General features: G+C 47.7%; 1 protein-coding gene across 2 annotated transcripts in view; it reads left to right on the plus strand.

Annotated features, from left to right (window-relative positions):
• The first annotated feature begins 9,846 nt into the window (after window positions 1-9,846).
• NCK2 (NCK adaptor protein 2) overlaps window positions 9,847-12,566 on the plus strand; it is an 84,129-nt gene continuing 81,409 nt past the window's right edge. For both annotated transcript variants that reach the window (XM_075739015.1, XM_075739016.1), the window contains exon 1: window positions 9,847-10,162. The gene's annotated coding sequence lies outside the window, so the exon portion shown is untranslated. The remainder of the gene's footprint in view (window positions 10,163-12,566) is intronic.

Consider the following 12,566-nt stretch of genomic DNA (forward strand, 5'->3'; position numbering starts at 1 on the left):
TTTTGAGAGTTAATTCTTCAGTCATTTTCCTTTCTTTCTGAGCTGGCACTCCATGACAGCATTTCCATTATGTGCCGTCTCTGGTGTATTGCTATCAAAGCATACAGAATTTTTCCATTGAGTGGAAAATTGGCAAGGCTTTCTTGTTTACAACTGCAAAGGTAACAACTCTGATAAACTAATGGCCATAATTATGCCACTTTTAGCCAAACTGTGGGAAAAATAACTTTCCGTTCCGTTAGCCCGGTCGGTGCACATGAATGTGTTATTCTTAAAACCAATACGGATGTGGCTTGTTAGCAGCATCCCCGCTCGGAAAGGGCTGCACTCACTTAGTGACTTACTGGCTTCAGCAAATCATAAAAGGGTTCTCCTTGCAAGTGTAGTTTGAGGATTTTCATTGTAATCAGTGCTCTCAATAGGCTCAGCTTTGGCAGAAGGGTCTGAGATTGACTTTATTTCTATACCACAGGTTACAGGCAGCAAGTGAAGCTCTGTGCTCGAAGGAGACCAGGCGGTTGCACCCATCTCAGCAGATTCCCTCTGCAGTCCTTTCGGGCTCCTCCGTGTGCTGCTGCTTCTCACCAACCACCCTTGAAAGACCAAGTCAGGTCTAAGACTGAAATATAAACGGGTAGATGCTGCACTGCCGTAGTGATCACGCCATCCCCACTATAAAGATTCACAGGCAAAGCAGTGTAGTGCAAGCCCAATTGAGAAAAAAAACTCTGAATGAAACTGTTAAAAGTAGACCTAGGCTACTTGGAAGGACTTAAAAAAACCCAGGACCACTGTTATTTCAAAGCACTTTACAAATATTCATCGAGCTTCACCACCACCCTGCAAGGTGTTATAACACTGCTACTTTCCCAAGGGTGGATAAAGCAATTCCTGGGTGCCCACAGGGAGATACGTGGAACTCTCGGAGATACCAAACACCCAGAACTGCCAACCACTGGCATGCATAACTTGTGGCCCCAAATAAGCACTATTAAAAGTGCAATTGCAGGCTTATTTTTATTTACCTCCTAGTACAAAACAGCTTAGGAGCACACATTTTCAAGTGTGGCTCCACAGCTCTGAGAGCAAGAAACTTTTTATTTGTTTGCTTTTTTTGCCTAAAGAAAGCTGAGAGTAAACTATTGAAGTAAAGATGCGATTCGGGCAGTTTGGTCTGTAAGCAAAATAAAGTACAGACCATATTGGATGACTCACGGTGAAATTGCAAGAGCAGATGAAATCAGTGAGAGTATGAGCTTTTCCGTAAACAATTTCAAAGTTACAGACACCAAAGCACAAGGCAACACAGCATTAGGCACCCGTTAGGGGAGAAGACCATTAAAACACACCACACCGTGATGCGATACACTGCACCAGGCCAAGAACAGAGTGGGGAGATCAGCACAAAGCCCAGTTCACAACCTCTTTAGACCTGCTTGAACAATAACATCTCGACCTAAAGACACAATTCATTCCCTCTAGCTTGGATACTTCCCAGGAATTCCCCTCCCGGGAGTATTTTGGTGGAGAGGGCCCAGTGACTTGGAGGTTTGGGACAGGAATGGGGAGAATGCAACCACTCCCCGTTATAATCTTTACCACCCGCCCTCCCACAGTGCGGAGCTTTTCTCCTGCCCTGATGCTTTTGCAGGAGCTCCGAAGCCAGCAGCTGGCAAGGGGAGGCGAGCCAGCTACCGCCGTGCTGGAGGGGACTTTGAGGGGGGCTGCAGAGGACACAGACCTTGAGCCTTGACCCTCGGCAGGGTTCCCTGTGGTCTGCTGGGAAACTCCTATGGTAAATGAACCTGTTTTGTGGGGTGTGGGCAAAGGAAAACAGTCATTTTCCAGATTGATCTGCGAAAGGACCGTCAGGACCTACCAGTATCAACACAAAGTAAATGAGCTGCAATTAAGGTTGCTTACACAACTTGCCCTGGCAGCTGGGGACTTCACCAACCAAATTTAAAATCCCTGGAGAGCAGCAGGATACGGTGGTGTTGAGCACTGCAGAAAACCCTCCAGGAGACAAGGAGGAAAACACCATGTAAACGTTTGTAAGAATTAACTCATTTCACATAAATTTAAACATCAATGTGTAGGTAATTTAAAACCTAGAATAGAACTGTTTATTAGGTCAAATAGCTCCTTAACGCATTGGATCACTGCATTTTCGTATGGCAGCTGAGCAGCGTGTGGCTGCCTGCTCCCTGTGCCTCCTGCCTGGCTGCAGAGCGTGCATTCACGGCTATGGCGAGCAGTCTCTGCTCAAGAGAGGTTTGGCACTGAAAGAGCTACAATATTTTAAGTTGAGAATTTGGGGAACTATGCAGACCCTTGGTCCAGAACAGTGTATTTCTGTCCAGGAGTAAGAATCGCTCCTAATTTTGGCAGACGGCACCAGCTCAGACGCCCGTCCAGACTCTTCTGTTTCATATGTATGCCCATGTATAAACTACAGATAAACATGCCTTGACTTACGTTAATATGACAAAGGTATCTGGCTAATGAGTGTCAAAACTATAAATACAACAGACCCATACAACATTTGTTGAAGAAAAAATAGCACCCGATATGTTCCAGCTGAGCGCTGGATTTTTCAGCTAAATCAGAATTGACTTCGCTGCTGCAAGTCATAACACTAAAATATACCTGTATACGATGCCCTCCGCACTTTACATCTACAAATTAGCCCTCCATCATCCCAGTGAACTATTACCATAATCGTATAAAAGATAGGAATGCTAAACTGCCAAAGCTTTACTAAGCTAAAGCTATATAGCACTCAGATGACAGTGACAGATAGAAAACAAAGGCTGGGAACACTGATTTCTGAATTATTTCTCTTGTCTCTAGACAATACCTGTATGTAATAGAGATCACCTAAAAGAATGGTAGTGGAGCAGATCTGAGGTTAGATATGCTCAGCCATTTGCTGTTGCTGTCTTTGCCATAGCTGCTTAAAAATGGATTGCTTTTAAGCTGAAAAAAACCCCACCCAAACCCAAGAAACCTGTAACTGTATTTTGCAACCTGATTTTTTTTTCCCAGCTCTTTTGTCACAACTAAAAAGTTTGTCTCTTAAAATAATTAACTGTACAGAACATGAGTTCTGTTTAAAATACAATCAATATTTAAAATAAATTTTACTTTATCTTGATTTCAGTTAACAACCCATATTTACAATTTTGTATACTTAAAATTTTCTCCATCTCTGATTTAACCGTTCAGTGTTTCCAGATTCTTTTATGTAATATTCGTATTTGACCAGTGATTTTTATATTGCTATCCTGTATTCGGTTTTTCTATTATGTATACTTGTTCAGCAATTTCAATTATAACTGATGGAGTCACAGGACAATTTCTCTTTCAATCATGTTAGTTCTTTATACTAGCTTTCTTTCAGCTAATTCTAATTTTAATTAGTTAGAACAGCAATTGATTGTACTGATGTACTATTCAATTAATTCCATAGTGGTCACTGAGGTTATTTGCTGAGTGACAGCAAAATACCAGAGTACATTGTATTTTAAAATAATTACGTACCAGTTCTACTGGAAACAGTGGTCCATCCTCTTGTATATCCAAATGCTGATTTTAAAGTCACACCTATTTACATATTCTTTTTTAACATATTTCTCATTAGAAAACAAGGACGACTTCACTTGTTAAGTGTAGAGATGATAAGCTCTGTAACATTAAGAAGGAATTTTAGAAATTGACCATACAAAACATCTTGAAGTTAAGTTCTTCATCAGAAGCAGGTGGAGTCTTGGTTTGTTATTGTATGTCCATGGTGTTCTAGCCCTTGTTATTGTAGGTCATGTAGATGCAGGGAAAATCATCTAGTGATCTCTCTACTGTTATGGTCTTTTTCATCTTTTAATTCCAGATGGAAAGGTAAAATACAGGCTACACTTTTGCATTTTCTGAACCAGACAAAGCGGATTTGGCTATGACCCATGTAGATCGTAGACGATGTTTGATCTGTGTGGACTGCACATCTGTGTAGACTAAAACCTTGTGTACTGATTGGTAACAGTCTGCATTACCTATTCGAACAGGAAATGTTGCATGACGGTAAACTTCATGCTGGCTTATAATAGCAGAAAACTACTTACAGTGTCTGACCTGACTCAGAATCACCAACCTCAAACATTCAAAAATTCAATCAGGACACCAATCATGAGACTAATGTAAAATCCTGATTTAAAAGCACATTGATTTTTCTTTTATCTACAGGTTTCTAAGTTCACAGGGATCAGGGTTCCAGATTTTCCCTAGCAGTCATGAAGGATGAAAACATTGTTTGAAGGTTGAGCTTCTCGCATAGCCTTATGCTTCTTGGAATTGGTGCTCTGAGAGATACCAAATATTTTGTATAACAATGACAATACTGTAATAATTGGCAATACAGTTTCCAAAGGCAGGGCCTATTATTAGTCATCAGTTATTATAAAAGGAATGGGAAGGCTAATAAGGAGCATTTGTTTCCTTCTCTGCAGTCAACTACAGTATTGTTAGCTTGTGAAACTCTGACACCAGCTAGAGCTCTTAAGGGTGAAGTCATCTCATGCGTATAAAGTTGGTAATTAAGGCTGTAGACACACAGTACAGAGCTGAGTAGGAACTTAAACCCGAGTCACGTTACAGGATTGTTGAGTTGCCTTCACTCACAACCTGTGGCTGCTTTTCCAACGTCTTGGTCCAAATCGGTGCCACTGTCTCTCTGCTCTGTTTGCCCAAGGGCTTGGGTTGACAGGATCCATCAACGTAACTACAGACCTGCCACAAGTCCCTTTGCCCACCTCCCCAGACTGTGGCTACCATGCCAAGCTGGGATGGGCCAGAGAAGTCGTCCTGCCTGCACACAGAGATGATGTCCCCAAGGTGGTGAGGGAGACAAGGCTGGTGGGTCCCCAAGGAAGCTGCCATGGAGCTTGACCAGGTTGAGGGCCCACTGGGTTAAGCTTCTCTCCATCATAAAGGATAAACGACTACATACACTTGAGAAATGCTCCTTCCAAGCAATGAAAGGGCTGGTCCCCGGGCTTGTGCAATCTGTAAATTGGTCATGCAGCCTACTGGATCTGCAAGTACGAGAAAACCTCCTCTGTTTCTTTTCTGTTGCCTCTCCCTGTGTGTTTTTCCCCATGAGAGGGGAGTATGGGAGTATCAGCTTGCAGTCCTGAGCAAAGTCCAGTGCGGGTAATTACATTTTGCCGACATAACCCACCTTGGCAGTGGGACACTACATCCTGCGCCACTTGCTCTGAACTCTTGCACGACCCTGCCACGTGTCACAGTCTCCCTTGAGACAGCTGCACCTCACGGCTGGAAGATGCAATGCCCGGGTCAATGCCTGGGTCTCTGCAGTTTGCAGAACGGCCAGCTCTGGACAGAATTTGGTATTGCAAAATGGAGATTATGCTGCAGAGTCAAGCCATTTAGCAGCAATATTTTGCATTTCAAAACTGTATGAAAGATCAGTTTTAACCTTTGAATAGAGTTCAAAAGACGTCCCTCAGCACACTTTCACTTTTAAATAAACAGGAGAATCAAGGGCCCTGACATTTCCAAAGCCCAAACCACCGGTTTGTTTTCCTTACATAAATACTTCGAATCTCAGCAACTGTCTGCAAAAGATAACGATAGAATTTGTCATAATAAAATGCAATCTGCTGATAGATTTAGCTGGCAGTTTTACAGCACCTTTGGGTAGCTTTGGTCCACTGAAGAGAAGAATTTGGATGTATTTTGAGCTCTAAGGACACGTTCTTCCCCCTCAACGTTTTTCGTAAATGTCATCATTGAAGATGCAGCAGCCATGCAGCAAGTGAGAAAAGCAGCTGCGTTACCGTCAGGCTGAATTAGAATCGTTGCGCAAATATACTTAAGTGACTCAGCAGTAACTAACTGAGTACATGGGATCTCTTCTCCCCTGGCAGTGGTCATGTAATTCCCCTTCATCTACATGGTAATCGAGCCTATGCTTCAAGCAGAAACTAGATGATCTAGATGATATGTAGTGATGTAAACCCTTTAAGGAGATTTTTTTTGAGAGCAAAGACATTGAGACTCCTTTCAACATTTTAAAATTAACTGAATCATAAGCTGGGAAGTTTTCTGAAAGGTGTTATTAAAATTAACATTTTTTCAGATTAGAGTGAATTAAAAACCACCTTGTTTTTTCTGGAGTACCCAGTGTTTCTTTACCTCTGCATCTGTAGGTGACACAGTATTACAACCCCATATGTATAAATTCATTTTATTACAGTATTGGTGCCTTTAAAAGACAGTTTTGAAAAGCAGGAGTAGTGATTTTTAAAACAAGTTAATTTAGATTTACGTATATTTTCTCCGCAATGGACTAACATAGAGTGACCAAACACCTTTGCTGTCCACCTCTAAACTGGACAATGCCATTTTCCAGATTTTCAAACAACTTTCCAGACCCTCCTTCTCACATCCCTGCTAAAATGTCTCCCGGTGGCCTTTGGGAGTGGGTATTAGCTCATACTCTAGATAAAGCAGCTGGTGAGAAAACCTGATGCACCTGGAAAAAGGGTAAGCATGCAGAATGTGGAAGGAGCCTGTCTGGGACGTGGCAGTTGTGTCCTTGCCATGCTGAGGTTTAAATATATCAGAGTGGCTGGATCTGTACAGCTTGGGTCCGTGGCGGAGATTACGGCCGCATGCCCATCCTGAGGAAGCCACCACTCGGCCAGGCAGGTGGTAAAGCACAAGCAGCATTGCATAGGGGACAGAAAGTGGGTAGTCACGAAAAAAAGGAAAGTGAAGAGAAATAAAGAAATACAAGCCAAAAGACGCAATATGTTTTTTTAGCCTTTTGTGCAAGATACAAATGTCAGGACTGCCATTACGTAATTGCAAAAGAAGTCTGTCACACAACATGTGTGACATGTTGTTTGCACGTAACCCTGTCTGAAGCAGCAGCATGAGGCAGGCTGTTTCTTTACCAAAGACGAAGAGACATCTTTCTATTGCTTAATCATTTTTTCTTTTATTTTTATATACAGTTACAGCCTTAGGCTGGGAGAAATATTCATGCTCTTCTCTCCTGTGTATATATTTTCTAAGGACTGCACCACTCATGCATATGCAGAAGTGCATGCTTTGCATATTTACTTTCTTTATACAAAACAGTGTGCCTGCCACATCATGTACTGCTTTCACTTCTGTGCAGATTCCCCCAAATTTATCATCTTCTCATATTTAGAATATAATTCTCACTCAAATCACAAGTAGCCAGCTCTTCTTAATAACAGTTATTCCAGAGATAACAGCTAATTATGAGATTTCAAAAAGCGTACATTAATATTTTAGTAGGCTCAACATTTTGAAATACTACTCAGGGCAACATCTTGGTCTTTTTTGCTGGTGAAACATAAAGATAAGTTCAGCAGACAGGCAGTTAACCTTCAACATACCCTTGCAAACCCTTTCTACATTTTCTTCTGTTCATCATAAGCCACAGTTTGGAAAAAACAGCTTTAATGGCTCATTTCTTAATGTAATTAAATATTTTTAACAACAGCATGCTTCAGAGTCCTTAAATTAGTCCTCTGCCTGAAGACAACATATTCACCCAAATCCCTCCCTAAAACATTCTTCTGTAAATCCTATTAACATTAACCTGTTAAAGCTAGATGTGCTTTATAATTTTTTGTCAGATACCTGGAAAGCTTTGAAATCTACTGCTCACTCGGCGTCTTACAGTGCTGAACGCTTCTGGAGGTCTGATTTAGCCTGGAAACCCTGCAGGGTCGCGTCACCTTCCCCTGGACATCCTCAGCTCAGCGGTGCTGTAGGGAAAACAACAAAGTGGAAGGTTTCTGTAGGATGGCATTAGCAAGGGTGTGGTAGTAAGGGACAAAACCCAGACTGAAACCTAACTGTGTATTATAAATGCAAAGGAGAGGAGGGATAATTCACCTCTCCTTTATCGCTCCCACAGTGCATTCTGTTCCAGGAACAAGACACTTGTATCTGAAAGTCCTTGGACAACCGATCCTACTTAAATTCAGCATAAGACTCCACAGGCTGGAGCGAGACCTGACCGTGCAGTGAGGTGGAGGCAGCAAGGACCCCAAATATTTCCCAGTTCTAAAAAAGCGCGGTCAGTTTGTTGTTTCAAAAGGGAGATTAACACCTCTCTGAATCGAAGTCAAATGTGTGCACAAAAAGCCTGGAGAGGAAAGGGGCTTTCTGTTCCTCCCCGAGGTGCGTGCAAAGTCTTTCTTGGAAGAAGAGGCCGCACTTTCCTTTCAGGTTTATCTCACGGGCATGTGAAAGGTGCTTGGGGCTTCCCAAACCATCAATTAAATGCTACGAGAATTAGTAAAAGTTAAGAAGGGGAAGAGGGAGTTGTTTGAGGATTTCTAACTTGTTTTAAGTAGGAGCATGGAAAGATCTCAGCGTACGCATTTTTTAATCATTAAAGAGTTGAAAATCTTTCTTCAAGGTTTTCCCTGCTACTTATAGCTTCATCTGGGAAAACAAGACAGCAGGGCTGCTGACTTTATTTTGGATTTGGAAAAGGTGGCGTTGCGTAGCCTTGCCTCCCAAGCCAGGAAACGTGTCCTGAGGAGAGACTGAACCAGGATGGGTAATGCAGAGCCTACTCTCTGGAAGCCGCCATGTTGGAAAGGGTTAATGGCTTTATAACGTTTCAGAGCGGCTTCCCCCCGCACCACTCGTTTTTATCCCGAGCTCTCCGGGTTACTCCAGAGGGACAATCTTTCCACGCTCACCCCCACCGGGGGACTGCGCCCCGGGGCCGGCGGGACCGTGACTGCCCGACGTCGGTGTCCACGACCCTTCCCACGAGAGACCCCGGCCCCAGCGGGGGCATTCTGCCCACCCTCTTTAACCACTCGTGGGGAAGCCCACCTTCCCCACGAGTGAAGGAACGCAGGGGGCGGCCCGGACCAGCCCCGTACCCCGGAACGGGGCTCAATTTCCTAAGAAAAGGGCGGCTTGGGGTGGCTTCCGTGCCCGGCGCCCTCTCCTGAGGGAATAACACCTGGGCAGGTACGTACCAAGCCCCGGTAATAAAAATTACCGCCCCACTCGGTTACATGCGGGGCGCTGAGGTTGAAACTCTGCCCTATGGAGGAAAGGGAGAGGAGAGACGAAGACAGTCCGAAGCCCACACCAGCCCGACCCGACCGCCGCTCTGGGGCTGGGGCTAGAGCTAGAGCTAGGGCTAGGGCCGCGGCCGCACCGCGCGCCCCGGCGTGACGTCACGGCCCGCGGCCAATGGGAGGCGGAGGCGCCCTGATGCCATGGCTGGAAAGTTCCCCGGCGGCGACGGCGGCTCTGTGTCCCCGGTCCATCGCACCGCCGGGGCGAAGCGCGGAGCGGCTCCTGCCCGCTCCGGGGCTCTTCTCCCGGCCCGGCCCCGAAGTGCGCGCACCCTGTCCCCCCCGCCCCATTTCTCTAAGCGCTCGCCACTACTTTCCCCAGGCGTTTCCGCTCCCAGCGGGGGGAGCGTTACCGGGAGTGCCGGGTCTCCCGGGGACTGAGGGGGACGAGTAGTGGTGGTGGTGTCGGGGGGTGCCAGGGCGCCCCCGCCGGGCAGGACGCCCCTTGCCCCGCCCCCCTGGTCCCAGCCCGCAGCCCCGGCGGCGCAGAGGGGAGGGAGCCGCCCGGCCCGGCCTTCCTGCGCTCAGGCGGGGGGGAGCGGCGGCCCTCCCGGCGGGCGAGGGGGAGTCCGGGGAGCTCCTCCCGCGCGATCCCGGCAGCGGCAGCGGCAGGAAGGGCAGGGCGGGGGCGGGGGCTGGGGCTGTGCCTGTGCCGGGGGGGGCGGGCGGTTGGCGGGGGAGGGGCTGCCGCCGCCGGGCGCAGCAGGCTGAGGGGAGGCAGGGAGCGGAGCCGCCGCCGCCGCGGGCCGGGGCCTTGGACGCGTCCGGCGCGGAGCGGAGGAAGAGGAGGAAGGGGAAGGGGGGGAGCCAGCCGGCCCCTCTCGGAGGACGCGGCCCGCATCCGCCCGGGAAAGGGCAGAGGGAAGGAGAGGGGGGAGCGAGCGGGCGCCGCCGCCGCGGAGGAGACAAAGAAGCGGAGCCCGCCTGGGCTGGGAGCCTCCCCACCGCCGCAACCGCCGCCCGCCCCGCTCCGCTCCCCGCTGGCCGGTCGGCCGGAGGTAAGCGCGGCCGCAGGCGGGACGAGGATGGGGCCGGGGCCCGCCGTAAACTTGTGGCGGCCGTGGGGGGGCGACCGCTGGGGGCGGCGCGGGGGAAGGGCCGCCGGTAGCGGGGGGAGGGGCGGGTGTCACCTGGGCGGGGAGGCCCTGTCGCCGCCCCGAGGGGGGGCCGGTACCTGCCAAAGGCGGCACGAGGGGTCGGGGGGGGGGGGGGGGGGGAGGTGTTTGTGTGCCACGTCCAGCTGGGGGGGGGGGTGGGTATCGGGGGCGGCTCTTCCTCATCCTCCCGAGTTGCTGCTTGTGAGTGAGTGTGTGACAGCCGCTGCTTTGTGCCACCCACCGTCCTGCCGGGGGGCAGCGGCGGGCCGGGACGCCCCCCTCACCAACCCCCACCCCACCCCGCAGGGCTCCGCGGCGGGAGAATAGAGGCGGCGTATCCAGCGGGCGCGGGGGCAGCCGGCGGGCCCGGCGGCGGGGGAGGGCGGGCAGCGCCTCCCGGCCGGAGCGCGGCGCAACCGGAAAGTTTCCCGGGCGGGAGCGCCCCCGGTGCGGAGCGCCGCCACCCCGTGCGGGGACCGGCCGGCGGCGTTCACACCGGGCTGCGGCCGGGGGTACGGCTCCCGGGCCCTCTGCTCCTTCTTTCTTTCCGTTCCCCACTTTCGACTTTGTGAGAGCTGAAGCTGGGGGTTTTCTTGAGGAGCGCCGTGCAATATGCCCGCGGCCGATGCCAATGTAGGTAAAGGACATGAAGCTAAAAAAAACCCAAACCAACAAACCAATGAGGTGAAATTATACCTCGTGTACTGACTACTCGGTAAAGCGCATCCCTAGGTGTTTTGGGAGGAAAATTACTTCAGTTTATAAGTATTTTCATCCTGGTTTTAGTCAAAAATGTGCCCACACTAACAGATACCCCTTGCTGGCAGGCTGGGCACTGTGGCCGACCTCAGATAAAGTTGTCAGATAGGGATTCAGGTTTGTAATTCAGGTCTGACCTGCGACTGGCTAATCGTGAGTGCCTCTCCACTCTCCTTCCGACACTAACATCTCCGACTGTTGCTTTTTTTACAGTGCATGTGGCCTTCTGCATGTACCGGGGTTATTCCGTGAATTCCATATAGCGTTTAAGTCAGAACTGTCTCGTTAGTTTGTTATTTTAAAACTTGAATGCTGACTGAACCTCCGCAAGAATTTAAAGCGTTCTTTAGCTGAAGCGCTTCTCTTCCCCTTGCTGTGAAGCAATATTTGTTTCTGAGGAGCATACCGCTGCTGTGGTAGTGGCTCAACGTAGGAGAATTAGACTTCTCTTTCATGAAACGTGGTAGTGCCCTTTGTAAAAACAGTTTTTCATGGCCTAACCACGCGTGGTTTGTATCATCGAGAGTTCGGACTGGTAACTTAATATGGAGGAATTTGAAAGGGCTCACTGGGTAGGAGCTTATGAAGAATTTCTGTTTGAAAGTACTTGTTTTGCCACTGCTTTTTAGGAATCTGAAGCAGTCAGCACCATGTAGATGATCTTAATGGTACTGTGTTCTCATTTTTAGGATTATAACTTCTGAAGTAAAATAACATTGCTTCTTAGAAATATTGATTTCATAACTCTGGAAATTTAAATCATCTCTCTGACCCAAGTCAGTTTAAGCAGTTAAGCATATCACTTTGTAACTGACTTGCTTCTTGAGACTTTGACAGAAGGTGTCACTTTTGGGAACAGTGAATAAACGTAGAGATAGAAGGCACTTGTATCACGGAGATCAAGATTGTAATTAGCAAATATTTTTATATAGGCCATGAAACAGATACAGACTCTTTGATGTTAGCTCTCATTGCTGGTGCTCTGTCATTGCAATGTTAGCTGTTGTATTGGCCTTTTCCTCCTACCAGATGACATTTCTGATTGCTGTTGTGATATAATGATACACAAAATTTCTTTTGCTATATTAACCCAAAATAAACAGAGTTAATCCTTGATTGTCTGGATGGTCCTTCTTATTACATCCTTGCTACTGAATATATGATAAATTAAAAACTTCAGCCTTTGGCTTGTTACTGCAGTGAAAAGGGAACTTATTATCTCCCCTTCTTCTCTTTTCTTCTATGGTTTCCTGGCTAGCTGTGGGAGCATAAGGAAAGGTATTTGTTCTCTTACGTGTCACCTCGTGTCTACTGTCAGCTAAAGAAGAGGGACAAGGTCAGCAGCATCTGTTTATTTTTCAGCCTTTCTTTTCCGTACCTTGTGTTGCTGTTGTAGGTTACTCCTTTGTGGTGCTCGTGGCTTTCCTCGGTAGAAACTCTAACAGTACCGACTCAAAGTGATGCCTGGATAGCTTTGTTTGCTGGTCATGGTCTTGAGCAGCAGCAAAACTACCCAGATTATCTGTGTTTTTCATGGTCCTTGAGC

The sequence above is a fragment of the Balearica regulorum genome, chromosome 1 (genome assembly GCF_011004875.1).
Source record: "Balearica regulorum gibbericeps isolate bBalReg1 chromosome 1, bBalReg1.pri, whole genome shotgun sequence".
NCBI lineage: Eukaryota > Metazoa > Chordata > Aves > Gruiformes > Gruidae > Balearica > Balearica regulorum.